The 15,240-nt window shown below is 38.8% G+C and overlaps 1 protein-coding gene and 1 long non-coding RNA gene across 3 annotated transcripts in view; one reads left to right on the top strand and one right to left on the bottom strand.

Moving 5' to 3' along the window:
• Positions 1–15,240, bottom strand: part of LOC137641654 (nucleoredoxin-like) — a 598,725-nt gene that overhangs the window by 95,569 nt on the left and 487,916 nt on the right. The gene's annotated exons all lie outside the window — the stretch shown is intronic.
• The window catches only part of LOC137640687 (uncharacterized), a 31,994-nt gene that overhangs the window by 10,386 nt on the left and 6,368 nt on the right, over positions 1–15,240 (top strand). Inside the window, exons 2-4 of one of the 2 annotated variants that reach the window (XR_011044448.1) lie at positions 10,509–10,643; positions 11,380–11,522; positions 13,740–13,899. This is a non-coding gene — a long non-coding RNA (uncharacterized lncRNA). The remainder of the gene's footprint in view (positions 1–10,508; positions 10,644–11,379; positions 11,523–13,739; positions 13,900–15,240) is intronic. The other variant, XR_011044449.1, reaches the window with a different exon arrangement.

Below are 15,240 nucleotides of genomic sequence, written 5' to 3'. Positions count from 1 at the left end.
CGTAGACATGACTTAAGTTATACCGTTATACCATGATCTGATTGTCTGGAAATTTGGGCATTTCCTCCCCAAAAGGTATTGGAAACTGGTTGTGGGTCCTAACACGCATTTCTTATGCATTCCATATTTGCCTAACCTTGTAATCTTCGATGTACATACATATACCAAAGGCACTTCCCCCAATTTTGGGGGGTAGCCAACAACAACAAGAAACAAAACAAAAAAGGGGACCTCTACTCTCTACGTTCCTCCAGCCTAACCAGGGACTCAGCCGAGTTCAGCTGGTACTGCTAGGGTGCCACAGCCCAACCTCCCACAATTCCACCACAGATGAAGCTTCATACTGCTGAGTCCCCTACTGCTGCTACCTCCGCAGTCATCTAAGGCACCGGAGGAAGCAGCAGGGCCTACCGGAACTGCGTCACAATCGCTCGCCATTCATTCCTATTTCTAGCACGCTCTCTTGCCTCTCTCACATCTATCCTCCTATCACCCAGAGCTTTCTTCACACCATCCATCCACCCAAACCTTGGCCTTCCTCTTGTACTTCTCCCATCAACTCTTGCATTCATCACCTTCTTTAGCAGACAGCCATTTTCCATTCTCTCAACATGGCCAAACCACCTCAACACATTCATATCCACTCTAGCCACTAACTCGTTTCTTACACCCGTTCTCACCCTCACCACTTCGTTCCTAACCCTATCTACTAGAGATATACCAGCCATACTCCTCAGACACTTCATCTCAAACGCATTCAATTTCTGTCTTTCCATCACTTTCATTCCCCACAACTCCGATCCATACATCACAGTTGGTACAATCACTTTCTCATATAGAACTCTTTACATTCATGCCCAACCCTGTATTTTTTACTACTCCCTTAACTGCCCCCAACACTTTGCAACCTTCATTCACACTCTGACGTACATCTGCTTCCACTCCACCATTTGCTGCAACAACAGACCCCAAGTACTTAAACTGATCCACCTCCTCAAGTAACTCTCCATTCAACATATTCAACCTTGCACCACCTTCCCTTCTCGTACATCTCATAACCTTACTCTTACCCACATTAACTCTCAACTTCCTTCTCTCACACACCCTTCCAAATTCTGTCACTAGTCGGTCAAGCTTCTCTTCTGTGTCTGCTACCAGAACAGTATCATCCGCAAACAACAACTGATTTACCTCCCGTTCATGATCATTCTCGCCTACCAGTTTTAATCCTCGTCCAAGCACTCGAGCATTCACCGCTCTCGCCACTCCATCAACATACAAGTTAAACAACCACGGCGACATCACACATCCCTGTCTCAGCCCCACTCTCACCGGAAACCAATCGCTCACTTAATTTCCTATTCTAACACATGCTTTACTACCTTTGTAGAAACTTTTCACTGCTTGCAACAACCTTCCACCAACTCCATATAACCTCATCACATTCCACATTGCTTCCCTATCAACTCTATCATATGCTTTCTCCAGATCCATAAACGCAACATACACCTCCTTACCTTTTGCTAAATATTTCTCGCATATCTGCCTAACTGTAAAAATCTGATTCATACAACCCCTACCTCTTCTAAAACCACCCTGTACTTCCAAGATTGCATTCTCTGTTTTATCCTTAATCCTATTAATCAGTACTCTACCATACACTTTTCCAACTACACTCAACAAACTAATACCTCTTGAATTACAACACTCATGCACATCTCCCTTACCCTTATATAGTGGTACAATACATGCACAGACCCAATCTACTGGTACCATTGACAACACAAAACACACGTTAAACAATCTCACCAACCATTCAAGTACAGTCACACCCCCTTCCTTCAACATCTCAGCTTTCACACCATCCATACCAGATGCTTTTCCTACTCTCGTTTCATCTAGTGCTCTCCTCACTTCCTCTATTGTAATCTCTCTCTCATTCTCATCTCCCATCACTGGCACCTCAACACCTGGAACAGCAATTATATCTGCCTCCCTATCATCCTCAACATTCAGCAAACTTTCAAAATATTCCGCCCACCTTTTCCTTGCCTCCTCTCCTTTTAACAACCTTCCATTTCCATCTTTCACTGTCTCTTCAATTCTTGCGCCGGCCTTCCTTACTCTCTTCACTTCTTTCCAAAACTTCTTCTTATTCTCTTCATATGACTGACCCAGTCCCTGACCCCACCTCAGGTCAGCCGCCCTCTTTGCCTCACGTACCTTGCACTTTACTTCCACCTTTTGCTCTCTATATTTTTCATACTTCTCTATACTATTACTCTGCAATACTCTGCAGCCATTCTTCAAAAGCCCTCTTTTTCTCTTCCACTTTTACCTTCACTCCTTCATTCCACCATTCACTGCCCTTCTTGCCACATACATCACTTGCAATTCCAACAAAATTTTCTTTTGCTAACTTCCACTCCTCTAAATTACCAGTTTCTCTTACTCTCACCTCGTCATATGCCATTTTCAACCTTTCCTGATATTTACTTTTTACCCCCGGTTTTATTAGCTCTTCAACCCTCACTAGCTCCCTTTTACATCCACCTACTCTATTCCCCCACTCTTTTGCTACAACTAATTTTCCTTCCACCAAAAAATGATCAGACATACCGTTAGCCATACCCCTAATAACGTGCACGTCTTTCAATCTTCCAAACATTCTTTTAGTTATCAACACATAATCCATTAATGCACTTTCTACTACTCTTCCATTTGCCACTCTTACCCATGTAGCCTATACTTATTTTTATCTTTCTTTTTAAAAAAGCTAGCACTTATTACCATCTCTTGTTCAACACTCATATCTACCAGTCTCTCACCACTCTCATTTTCACCTGGTACGCCATACTTCCCAATGACACCTTCTACCTCTCCAGCGCCCACTCTAGCATTTAAGTCACCCATAACAACTACATAATTCCTTTTACCCAGTCCTTCTACACACCTAGTTAATTCATTCCAGAACTCATTCCGCTCTTCTTCACTTTTCTCACTACCTGGCCCATATGCACTGACAAATGCCCAACATTCCCTACCCAACCTAACCCTTACCCACATTAACCTAGATGATATCTCCTTCCATTCCACTACTTTACCTGTCATCCATTCACTCAGCAATAAAGCCACACCCTCTCTCCCTCTTCCCCTTTCAATCCCAGACACTCGACCAGACATTTCACCAAACATCACTTCACCCTTTCCTTTCATCTTTGTCTCACACAAGGCCAATACATCCATCCTTCTACTTCTAAACATACTTCCAATCTCACATCTTTTACTCTCTATCGTACTACATCCACGCACATTCAAACACCCCAAAACTAGAGTGCGGGGAGCAGTCACTCTCCCCCCAGCTCCATATCTTTGTTGCTGTCTCACAGGATTTTCTATACAGGAGAGGGGGTTACCAGCCCCCTCGTCCCGTCCCTTTTAGTCGCCTCTTACGACACGCAGGGATAACGTTGGCGCTATTCTAATTGTTTTATGCCCCCGCGGCATGTATTTTCCCTTTTTGTCTGTATCCTTCTGTTGAGGAGATAGTTTCAACAATAAATGTTCCCAAACTCGTCACTTCCCTGCTGAATGTGTGTGCATCCATAACGTTGTTTCCTTTGTAGATTTTATTAAAGATGCTGAGAAATGCCCCGCATAACTCGTCACTAGCGCTGTGGAACTTGAGTAACCTGATTGGGTAAAGCTCTCCAATTCTATTAGGAGTTGGCGAGGTAACCTTGGTTCTTTTCTGAGCTTGGAGTCTTAGTGTTGGCCTGGTCTCCCAATTTGGCTTGTTCCTCTTGGTGATGTTTGGGTGTTTGTTTGGAAGTCAATTTCCTGGGCTTATTCAGGTTATCCAATTTTAAATGTACATTGTCACTGGAGTCGCTATCATCATCTACGGTTCTTCTCCATTTGCGAACATCTTGCCACTTCCTTGTGTCTTTATCCTTTGCTGATCAAAAGGACTTTACAGATTCAGGATTGGGTTTACTTTCCATTTCCATCCTTCTCCATCAGTTACTTGCTGATTGCCTGGCTGATTGCCCGCTACGCTTTCTTTTGTATCTCGAGCGATAATCTTCACTCGAGTCCGTGGAGTTGGTTTACTATTTACTTATGTGTTTTGTGAACCTTCTGTGTCGAGGTACAACACTTCTGCATCTCGAGCGGTGGTCGCTCTCCCATTCTAAAGAGTTTGTATCAGATTCAACTTCATACCGTTTTTTTTTTTTTTTTTTTTTTTTTTTATGTAGGTCATGCCGCGTTCCCCTTTCTTTAGAGGATATTACTTGTTTGTCAATCGAAAACATTGTTGGCCTATCATGTCTGGTATCGTCTCTTGATGAGACCATATGTAAAGTACTTCATTTCGTCTTTCCATTTTCCTGAAGGGTGTTGTTTGTTCATCCCTCAAAGACGTCTTACACACGCCAAGTTCTTTGCCATCCTATACCAATGCCATGGGTGCCATGGTTCTTTCCTTACCCCCCAAAAGATGTTGTTTGTCTGTCCTTCATGGACATTTTCTACACACTATGTCCTTCTCTGTCTTGTAACGAGACCATGGGTGTCATGGGTCTTTCCTTCTTCACGTTTTCCACATACCATTTCCTTCGTCTTCCTGTTACGAGGCCATAGGTGCCATTTGTCTTTTCTTCTCCACCAAAGAAGCTGTTTGTCCGTCCCTCATGGACATTTTCCACACACCATGTCCTTCGCTGTCCTGTAACGAAGCCATGGGTGCCATTGGTCTTTCCTTGTCTACCGAGGCCATGGGTGCCATTGGTCTTTCCTTGTCTACCGAGGCCATGGGTGCCATTGGTCTTTCCTTGTCTACCGAGGCCATGGGTGCCATTGGTCTTTCCTTGTCTACCGAGGCCATGGGTGCCATTGGTCTTTCCTTGTCTACCGAGGCCATGGGTGCCATTGGTCTTTCCTTGTCTACCGAGGCCATGGGTGCCATTGGTCTTTCCTTGTCTACCGAGGCCATGGGTGCCATTGGTCTTTCCTTGTCTACCGAGGCCATGGGTGCCATTGGTCTTTCCTTGTCTACCGAGGCCATGGGTGCCATTGGTCTTTCCTTGTCCACCAAGGATGTTGTTTGTCCGTCCCTTATGAACATTTTACACACACACCATGATTCTCTCCTTGTCCACCAAGGATGTTGATTGTTCGTCCCTCATGGACGTCTTCCACACACCATGTCCTCCGCCGTCCTGTACCGAGGCCATGTGTGTATTGGGTCTTTCCTTGTCCACCAAGGATGTTGTTTGTCCGTCCCTCATGGACATTTTCCACACACCATGTCCTTCGCCGTCCTGTAACAAGGCCATGGGTGCCATTGGTCTTTCCTTGTCCACCAAGGATGTTATTTTAACGTCCCTCATGGACATCTTTCACACACCATGTCCCTCGCTTTCCTGTAACGAGGCTATGTGTCACGGGTCTTTCCATGTCCACCAAGGATGTTGTTCGTCAGTCCCTCGGCTACTTATTTATTAACTTAATGGATATTACTTCTCTTGATTCCCATTACAAAGGAAGCAGCCTTGTTATGGCTTATCACTTAGCTTTGTTTCTATTTGCATTTATGAATCTAATTATAGACATTCATTTACAATGGAAGCAGCCTGACTGTTGCACAAATTACACAGTTATGCACTTAGTTTTGTTCAAGTTTGCATCAAATAATCCAATCACCAACATAAGTTTACAACGGAAGCAGCCTTGCTGTGGCTCAAATTATACCAAGTCATGCACTCAGGGTTGCTTAAGTTTGCATCTAGTAATCCAATTATTAACATTCGTTTACAACGGAAGCAGCCTTGCTGTGGCTCAAATTAGATCAAGTCATGCTCTTAGTTTCGTTTAAGTTTGCATCTAATAATCCAATCGCCTATATTCGCTTACAGCGGAAACATCGTTGCTGTGGCTCAAATTACATCAAGCGGTGAACTTAGTTTTATTTCTGTTTGCATTCAATAACTCAATCATCAACATTCGTTAATAACTAAAGCAGCCTTGCTGTGGCTCAAACTATATTGTCTTCGCACAGAGTTTTGTGTCTGTTTGCATTTAATAATCCAATCATCAACCTTCGTTTACAACGGAGTCAGCCTTGCTGTGGCTCAAATCACACCAAGACATGCACTTAGTTTTTGTTTTAGTAGCCTTGCTGTGTCTCAAGTTACACCAAGTCATGAACTTAAGTTTTGTTTTAGCTTGCATCCAATAACCCAATCATCAACATTCGTTTACAACGGAATTAGCCTTGCTGTGTCTCAAATTACACCAAGTCATGCACTTAAGTTTTGTTTTAGCTTGCATCTAATAACCCAATCATTAACATTCGTTTACAACGAAATCAGCATTGCTGTCTCAAATTACACCAAATTATGCACCTTGTTTTGTTTAGGTTTGCACCTAATAACCCAATCATCAGCATTCGTTTACAACGAAATCAGCCTTGCTGTGTCTCAAATTACACCAAATTATGCACCTTGTTTTGTTTAGGTTTGCACCTAATAACCCAATCATCAGCATTAGTTTACAACGAAATCAGCATTGCTGTGTCTCACATTACACCAAATTATGCACCTTGTTTTGTTTAAGTGTGCACCCAATAACCCAATCATCAGCATCCGTTTACAACGAATTCAGCATTGATGTGTCTCAAATTACACAAAATTATGCACCTTGTTTTGTTTAGGTTTGCACCTAATAACCCAATCATCAGCATTCGTTTACAACGAATTCAGCATTGCTGTGTCTCACATTACACCAAATTATGCACCTTGTTTTGTTTAGGTTTGCACCTAATAACCCAATCATCAGCATTAGTTTACAACGAATTCAGCATTGCTGTGTCTCACATTACACCAAATTATGCACCTTGTTTTGTTTAGGTTTGCACCTAATAACCCAATCATCAGCATTCGTTTACAACGAATTCAGCATTGCTGTGTCTCAAATTTCACCAAATTATGCACCTTGTTTTGTTTAGGTTTGCACTTAATAACCCAATCATCACCATTCGTTTACAATGGAAGTAGCCTAGCTGTGGCTCAAATTACACCAAGTCATGCACTTATTTTTGTTTAAGTTTGTATCTAAAAATTCTCAAAACCTCTTTATTCCACTTTTTATTTGTCCCTTTATTACTTAAGCGAACTTCATGTCCCTCGGAGTTTTAACAATAAACAAAATCCTGACTTAAATTTATCTATCTCCTACTTCAATATCACTTCACGTTTATTTGACTTAAATTTATCTATCTTTTACCTGTCTATTTAATTGTTTACATGAAGATCACTTCACTGGAAATTTCATTAATTGCGTATCATTATGTATCCCTTATGAATCAATTTAATTACCTACCTCAATATCACTTCACGTTTATTTGACTTAAATTTATCTATCTTTTACCTGTCTATTTCATTGTTTACATGAAAATCACTTCACTGGAAATTTCATTAATTGCGTATGAATAAATTTAATTACCTACCTCAATATTACTCAACACCCCTTTTTATACATATGTAATTACACACATATATGCTTACACTTCGGTAATATTTAGATATTATTTATTCTTGCCCTATGCACGATATTGGTTATCTGTTCTCCAAGTTAATTCCATTTCTCGTCACTCGTCAACAGGGAGTAAACAGGCACTTATACAAACCAATTATTAATAGAAACCTTTCTAGCACATTCATAATCTGCACACATGTAACTTAAATAAGTGCGAGGCGCTATTCAGCAACGTCCTCTGTAGATACGACCCACTTATTTGGGGGTGATTCCCATAAACTTAATTTCCATCCGTACTATGATGCCAAGGTCCCGTGACTTCAATATCCGTTCGTGATTTATTGTAGTCGCCTCTTTCTCTAGCGACCAATGGTGGAGTGATTAATACCGCAGTGTTGAATTCACTATTTATTTGTTGTGATCAAACCTGGTGACAGACAATATGCGAGTTAGTATCATTACAAATTGACATATTATTGATTTAAAATCCATGTCAGACAATGAATAGCACAATGATTTGTATGTTGATCGTTATAGCCTCCTCTAACTTACAGTTGTTAAAATATTAACATATTACATAATTGTGTACAACATTATACATACACGATGCGGTATTTTGGTAGTTTTGGAGATTGCTCTACAATGTGTATTCTCTGCAAATTCTCGTTCACAACTACGTTATACATTCACGATGGAGATATGTTTATGCTCCGCACATCAATGGCTTGATTCTTTTCCTATGGTGGTGTTCGACATGTGTTAAGGCTAAAGGTTAATGCGCCGGGGATGAGCGCTTCCATAGTAAGCATATTTTCTCTCGCTAGCCTTTATCTCTTTATTCCAGTTCCCTTTCTTCCGTATTGCTATATTATTTATTTCACACATACTTATTCTACATTCGCTGTTATGGCGATTACAGAAGTTACATATAAAAATCAGACTATATATCAGTTTAGTGAGATTGGTGTTACTCTATGAACATGAGTCAAGGTATGATAATGAAACAATTTCCAGTAGATTTAGTAGGTTTGAGAACAAAGCCTTCCGAAGGATATCTGGGAGTTAAATGGAAGGACAGGATTAGAAATGAAACTATAATCGAGATTACTAGAGTGCCATATGTAGATGAGATCATGAGAGGTAGATGGAGATAGTTTGGGGCATGCTATTTGCACTCCCCGAGTAAGATTAGTTCACCAAACTTTCAGTTGGGCTCCACAAGGCACTGGAAGAGTTGGAAGACCCAAACCTACATGGTTGAGGACTATGAAGTGAGAAGTGGGAGATGATGAATGGAGAAGTATTCAATTAAAAGCTCAAGATAGTGATGACTGGCGAAAAATCTAACAGAGGTCCTTTGCGTCAATAGGAGGAGGAGGAGATGATGATGATGATGGTAGTAAATTATGCACTAAACTGGCTTTGCTTATTTAAAGTTTTATTTCACAGGTTGGATAGTAGCCTACATCACGTGCTCCTGTTGTAATTGGACCATTGTGAAAGTAAGCACAATATATTCCCAATTCTTTGGTTAAACTCTTAGGATTTCTAAATCTTAAATAACACTAGATTACGTTTAAGTAGCTCTCGATCTTTAGTGTCTCTTAACCTAGGGAGGCGAAATATTTCTAGTGCATTAATATGAGTAGATGGTAAGTTGTCTGACTGAATCTTCAATGTGACAATAGCATTAAGTTTGATATATTAAGCTATTAAGAAATCTTCCCGGGATCAAATTTACGAAACTTATGGTATTAATTTTTATAATTATGTCCGCCACAGTGTGTTCCTATTTTATTTTTTCTTTATTTCAGTATGTAATTTTCTTACAAAGGTATTTTTTTCCAACTGAAAGTTTCTTCTTTGGTTATATTGTTGCAGGTTCAGCATGTAACTAACGTGTGATTAGACTGAAGTGAATAAATTTATGTTCAAAAATTCAAACTAGAAAATTGATACGGTGTGTTAACAACTTAGGTTTTTATTTCGATTTTGTCATAGGAATAGCGATTTACCCAATAGTGTACGAAATATTAAAAAATAGTTATTCCTGGTAGAACACTTTAGGAGAAGAGGATGCAGCTGTAATACTCCTTGCGCAGATCACGCCTATGGGCATTAGTAAAGGTTTCTGTAGCCCCTTCAGCCCGTAATTCTATTAGGTGTTTTAGCTTTGTCTATACCACGGATCTTACTTCCATCATACCATCTTTGTTCAACTTCCTTAACTTTAATTTCACAGCTCACCTTCCAGGTTTTACTTGGTTGCACACGGACTCCTGAGTCAGGGCTGCCGAACTTTTGACCCAAAATTGATAAATCTAATGCAAATTAACGGATGAACTCCGTATGTAGCTTGAGGAGAAGGTTCCACACAGTTCAGTTATAAAAGATCACTACTAAATTGTTCCAGATTGCATATGATTTTATCCTGAACATTAGATATAGAAATGGTCTTGTGAATAAACACTTCTGTGAAAGTCTTTTCTGCAGATTTTCGTTTCTTGAAATAAGAAAGTTTTGGTAAAATATATTAAAGCAATAATGAACTACCTAAATTAGTAATTTTTTCATATTTTCAATTAATTTTTATGTTAATTTTGTAGGTCTTAAAATCAGTAGTTGGCATAATAGAGGCACCTTGTTAATGGTAGAACCCTTGAATATTTCCTGCCATCGGGTCAGCTTTTGTCTACGTCAACAAAAAAGGACTTTAAGTTTCAAACACGACAGATGTTGCTAAAATGTTTTCTTTGACGATCAAAATTGTCAAGAGGTTACTAGTAATGTTCAAAATCGGTTCACCATGGTTTTTAAGTGATGCAATAGTATACCAGCTCATTTCTTTGTATTGGTGAAGAAAATTATTCTAGTTTCCATTTAGATAAGGTATAGTGTGGTTAATGTAAAATTGTCGCAAAGTTGTAATCTTAAATCGATCGATTATTAAAGCTTTGTATTTATTGCAGACTTAGTCATCACTTAATTATCTGCAAAATTCCCGAACATCCTCCATCTTATGCGTCCACCACGTAAAAATCATACTTGACTCAGGAACTCTATCGTTGTCAACTGACAGGAATTGACCCTTTATTAGAGTGGAGGTATTTTGGTCAGGGAGTGTATTAAGTTTCGTATATTATTTGGTTTAAATGAGAGGTAAGTAAATACTTTAAATTGTGCTGCTGGATTTTTTTTATACTGTGCTGGAGAAAGTTAATCTTCATGGTCTTAGAGGAAAAAATAGATTTCGATGTCATAATTTATTTTACAGAACTCTTCAAACTTTAGTTAATAAACTGGAAAGTTTCAAATAAGTACTCGCATGATTACGTTAAAAAGCCGCAAGTATTCAGATGAAGCTCGAGTAATGCCAATTCATTCATTGTATTTAACCCTTCTTGTTTCTGCCCATAAAACAGTGCTTTTGAATGTACGTTGTATCAAGTCGCCTTCTACGCTGGACCGTTTGACTACCAGTTTCCTTCTGGTAGTTTCCTGTATAACATTAACGGATATTTGACGCGAAAAACTTTATCAAACCTTTTTACCAATGAGCATTGCTTTTAGACCTTGAGTCATTAAGAGTGGGAGACATAATTTGTAACTTCAATTAGGAAAATGCATGTCCTGGTGGGCAGAGAGAGATTTCAAATGAGAGTTAAATTTCGATAGGTTATTAGATATTCAAAATCAGTTTACACTACTTTTATATTAAAGGCTCATTTCTTTGTAGTGGTATAGAAAATAAATGTAGCTCCCTTTGATTTTAGGCGTATTGTGGCAAGTGCAGAGATTTTTAAGCTAATTCGTAGCAATCAATAAAGTATTTTATTTCAGACCTAACCTACATCTTGATTATCTGCTAAACGAAATGTTGTTTACTGCAGTCCTTATAGATGGGATGGTGGGGTCACGTAGGAAACTGACTTGACTCTTGACTTGATGTCGTTGTTGACGGAGAGGACTTGCCCCTTCACAAGGTATGATGTAGTTGAGTAGCTGTCTTCTGGACAGGGAGCTTGCTAAAAGCTGAATGTGCTTTGGTTAAAATTAGAGGTAAGAAAATTTCTCGACTTTTATTTCTTACTGTTGGATTTTATTTTCTTGTTCCTGTGCTGGAGAAGTTATTTTTATGGTTTTATAAGAACGTTAGCTTTCGTTAGCGTAGTTTTTTTTTTTACAGAACTCTCTAAACTTCAGTAAATAAACCGGAAAATCTTAACTAATTACTCTTCGTATGACAGAGTTAAAAAGAGTTTTAGAATATTCATTTAATGAAATGAAGGATCTTCGGTGTTGGATACCGTGGTTGGTAAAAACACAGAAATAATCATTCATATTAGTAGGAATAATTGAGATTATTGACGGAAGACTAATATCTGATCATTGTTTGATAATTTGAATGAAACAAAGGTCTAGTTCATCCGCCCATAGTGTAATATAGCTTGTAAACAGACTGACAAATATGAGGTTTAAGTACATATTCTTAACTGGTATTCAGTTCTCATTGATAGGTTATGCGCTTTCTAAAATTGTGAAATTATCCCGAATCAAAAGTGCTCAGGTTTGAGTCTTATGAATTAAAACTATAAATTGGATATTTAGCAATAATGTAAGGTTTAACACGGTCTTGTCACAGCTATTTTCTTAAGGTGCGTATTAGATAAATAAGTTTTTTAACCTCTGTTGTAGATTCATGCAGCTATGTCCCCTTAAGGGCTTTAGAGCTGTAAGTACACCTTAAACAATGCACTGAAGGCATCTGCAGTGTCCTTTCAACCCCCTAGTAGCGCCCTCCGTTTAGATTTCTAACATTCCTGCATTCCCTTTTCCTTTTCAGTCTACAGTATTGTTTAACCTTTTTTACTTAATCGTACAACTGTGAGAGGCTTCACCCCAGTTGCTCACGGGTGCTGAATGACCTCTCCCGTTGGGGGGAGGGGATTAGTGCCGTCAGAACACCGCAATCTGTGCACAGTAGACAATATTTAAGAAAATTTAGAAACGATAAACATGGAATTTGGGAATTTAGAAACTCCATTTAAAGGTATAGCCCGGTATATTAGAAAAGCCATTGGAGTTAGAAGTAAAAGTATGCCAGCTGTGCTGTCTGTGTAGGAGGTAACTAATGATAGTGAATTTTATGCAGATTGCAGCACTTTGCTCCTACTATGCTGCTTCTAGTAGTGCGCCCACTATCAGTGTTGTGGAGAGAGCAATGAGGAATTTGGAACCTGGACATTACTCGTTGTTCTTTAGTCTTTGTCCCTGGCTGCACTAGCTTTATATCCTCCTACTTTACCTAAGTTCCCTTTCTTCCTTCCTGCTGTCCAAGTTTTACTTCATATTGTAATTCCTAACGGGATTTCCCTTGGTTGCACTTGGGTGCTGAATACCCTCAAAGTCTTGGCATTGTGCTATAAACCCAAAATTAATAAAACCCCAGAGCCTGGTCCTATGACCAAAACAGAATAAATCATTACAAAATAATTTGGGGACTCCTTGTGTGACTTCTGAGTAGGAAGTGGGCCATATTGTTCATTTTATATAAATGGGGCTATTGCTAAACTGCCCTTTTGTTGCACATATGCATGTTTCATTATAAGGTTTTTGAAAGAAATAAATCTCTTGAGACGGGACGCTACTGTGAAGGCCTCTGCTACACATTTCAGCTACTTGAAACAAAGGATTTTTATTAAGATTATAAAAATACCACTTCTTCATTCCAACAATACGAAGCCTGTCAAGTGCATAATTTAGATAAAAACTTAAATGAGGCAACGGAGAGAAATAGAGGTAGCTTGACAATGAAGTAGAAACTGGAAAGGTTTTGTCAAATGGCAGCTTTGTCAACAACGAACACAACAACTGATGAGACGATAAACCCACCTATTGCATGATGGGAAATGCGTAATGTTAATAAATTATTGCTAAAAGGTTGTTTGAAGTTCAAATATTTCGTGAGGTTAATAGAAATTTTCAAAATAGTTTCATTTTATTTTTCAAGTGTTGCATAAGTACCAGCTCATCTCTTTGTAATTTGATAGAAAACTAATTTAGTTTTAATGTAGTTTCCATGGATTTTGTCTGTATTCTGATAAATGTAAAATTATAACAAAGATTCGAGAGCTTAAATGTAGCAATCTTTATTGTATTTGTTTCAGACTTTAATCAATCTCTTAATTGTCTGTTGAAAGTAATGCGGTTTACTGCAACCCTCCTCATGGGCGTGATGGTGTCAACACTTCGACTCAGGCGTTGTGTGTGGATTGAGAGGACTTGACCCTTCACGTGTATAAAAGAGTAAAGGTATTTTGGTCATGGGGTGGACTGGAATGTGCATGGGTTATATGAGTGGTAAGAAAATACTTAAACTTCTTATTTTTTAATGTAAGATCTTATTTTCTTGATCTTGTGCTGGGGAAAAGTTTAAATTCTTGGTTTTAGATAAAAATCTTTCGTTAGCATAGTTTGTTTACAGAACCCTTCAAAATTTAATAATCTGAAAATATGAACTAAATATCTTTAGTATGAGTTTGTTAAGGACTTTGTAATAAGCGTTTAATATGAATTGAAATTATCTTCGCTTTCTAATGTTTGGTACAAGCACACGTTGAAGTAATAATCGATAACCATAGGATTCTTTAGTAGATCACCGATGATCGAGTAACATTTTATCTTTACATTGCTTGTTTACGTAAATTATATTAATGGATGTTTCGTCCTCGCAGTGGTAAGGATATAAAACATGTGAACAGATAATAATTGAAATTTATGATCATAGTCATAGGGAGCATTCAGTTTTTTTTTTTATCTTTAATCAAACTTTCTAAAACTGAAATGTTGCTGAAACTAAGATGCTCATGTTTCATTCTTGTACATTTTTTCTTGAAAATTCAAACTAGTAAATTGGAGATCTAGTAATAATGAAAGCTTTAGCACTGTCTTGTGCTGAGGTTGAATAATAGTGTTGGTCACAGAGGGAAAGTTAACCCATTTTTCATTAGGTGCGTATAACATAAATACATTTTAAATCTTCGTAGATTTATACACCACTGTCCGCTTGGGGGGGGGGGGGGTAGTGCTGTCAGTGCACCTTGCGCAATGCACTGTAGGAATCGCAAAAAGGTTTTTCTGCGGTCTCTCTTCAGCCCCTAGCTACACTCTTCTAGATTCAAATATTCCTGAATATCATATTCCTTTCTTCAATGTTGTTGTTGTTTAGTCTCATTTTTTCACTTAACCTATCACAGCTGTGAGAGGCTTCATCCCAGGGTGCTGAAAGACCTCTCCTGTAGGCGGGTAGTCTCGTCAGGACACCGCACTCTGTGCACTGTAGACATTACTGAGGTTCTTTGCATTGTTCCAGTGTTCCTTCAAACCCTAGTTACATTTGCTTTATATCCTAATGACTATCTTTGTTCCCTCTCTTCTTCCATCCTGCTGTCTAACTTTGACTTCGTGGTGCAACTGCTGATGGGTTTTTCCTCGGTTGCTGAATGGTGTCTTAGAGTTCAACGTTGGGCTATATAGCCAATATTAAAAAAATAAAGCCCTTGAGCCAGGTCTTATGAGCCAAACTGATAAACCGAATACAAAATAATTGGGAGACAACTTATGTTGCTTATGCGTAGAAACTGGGTCATAGTGTTCTATTTTATATAAAATTAGGCAAGTGGTAAATTGTAACTACTTGTG

The sequence above is a fragment of the Palaemon carinicauda genome, chromosome 5 (genome assembly GCF_036898095.1).
Source record: "Palaemon carinicauda isolate YSFRI2023 chromosome 5, ASM3689809v2, whole genome shotgun sequence".
Lineage (NCBI taxonomy): Eukaryota > Metazoa > Arthropoda > Malacostraca > Decapoda > Palaemonidae > Palaemon > Palaemon carinicauda.
Note: the sequence above shows the minus strand (reverse complement) of the source record. Positions and strands in the feature narration are given on the sequence as shown.